Genomic DNA, 1,360 nt, shown 5'->3' on the forward strand with positions numbered 1-1,360 from the left:
TGGACCTTCAATCCCAGAACTCTGGGAGGCAGAGGCAGGCGGATCTCTGTGAATTTGAGGCTGGGCTGGGTTACAGATTGAGCACCAGGACAGCCAGGGTTATACAGAGATACCTTGTCTCGAAAAACCAAGCAAAGCAATCGGCGGTGGCGCAGCCCGTAAGGTGTCTGCCTGCAGAGGGCGCGGGTCCCTCTGAGCGCTCTCTCTCTCTGACCCGCGGGTTCGAATCCCGCTCGCTCCCGCTTGTCCTCCCACGACGTGGGGAAAAAAAAAAAAAAAAACAAGCAAACAAACAAAACCCCTCAAAACAAAACAAATTAATTCCCCAGATTCCTCATTACAGCCATGCAATGCAAGGCAGTTTCCATGTGCTAACCTCTCATTGCTAACCTGACCCTTACTCACATGCACAATTCCTCAGGCCTGCGTTGCAGATGAGAGAGCCAAGGTGCAGAGCCAAGGTGCAGAGTGGAGATGCAGCTGTTTATGGTCCCTGAGCTAGCAGGGACATGCACGCCACTTCTCTAGATCTCAGAGATTCTCAGCTAGCTAGAAGGAAAGGAAAGGCCAATACAGAAGAATTTGAGGGACTCTCAAGCCTCCTCCACATGCCAGGACCCCTCAGGTTCCCTGGGCTCAGGGTCCCCTCTTCTTCTCTCCAATAAGAACTCCTGTGCATTTAAGCACCAGAGGTCTCAGTGAATGAACAGGGGCTGGCAAAGAAAAGCTGAGAAGGGTAGAGAATGTGCCGGCAGGTGAGGTGCACTGAGAGTAAATCTAGCCCTGGCTTGATAGGTAGCTATGTGCTGCTGGGTTGTTCACCAGCTGCTTCAAACCTTCATTTGCTAGCACAGAAAGGAGTGTTCCCCGCTTCCTGGTGCTGTGACAAACACAAGACCAAAACCAGCTTTGGGGAGAGAAGCGTTTGGCTCACTGGTTAGAGTCATTCATTGAAAGAAAGAGGCAGGAACTAAAAGAGAGTTCTCCAGCTTGCTTTCTTACAAACCAGAACCACCTGCCCAGGAGTGGCGTTGGCCACAGTGGGCGGAGCCTCTCACATCAATTACCAATCAAGAAAATGTCTCACACACTTGCCCATGGGCCGGGCTCACTGTGTGTTACAAATGCTGCAGAAAGACCACATGGCCGTGCTTGATGCTGTGTAAGCCCTAAGAGATGTCGTGCTCGTTTGGGTAAGCTTCTGGGACCCACACAACACTGTCCAGCTAGACCTAGAGGTGGGACTCGGTGAGAACAGAGCAAAGATGAATTCTCATGGAAGACTGACATGCTGAGTGGTAACATTTGCCAGGCAGAAAGACAGGCGCCAACACAGGGCTGACAAAAGCTGCTGGCTGGG

The sequence above is a fragment of the Arvicanthis niloticus genome, chromosome 11 (assembly GCF_011762505.2).
Source record: "Arvicanthis niloticus isolate mArvNil1 chromosome 11, mArvNil1.pat.X, whole genome shotgun sequence".
Lineage (NCBI taxonomy): Eukaryota > Metazoa > Chordata > Mammalia > Rodentia > Muridae > Arvicanthis > Arvicanthis niloticus.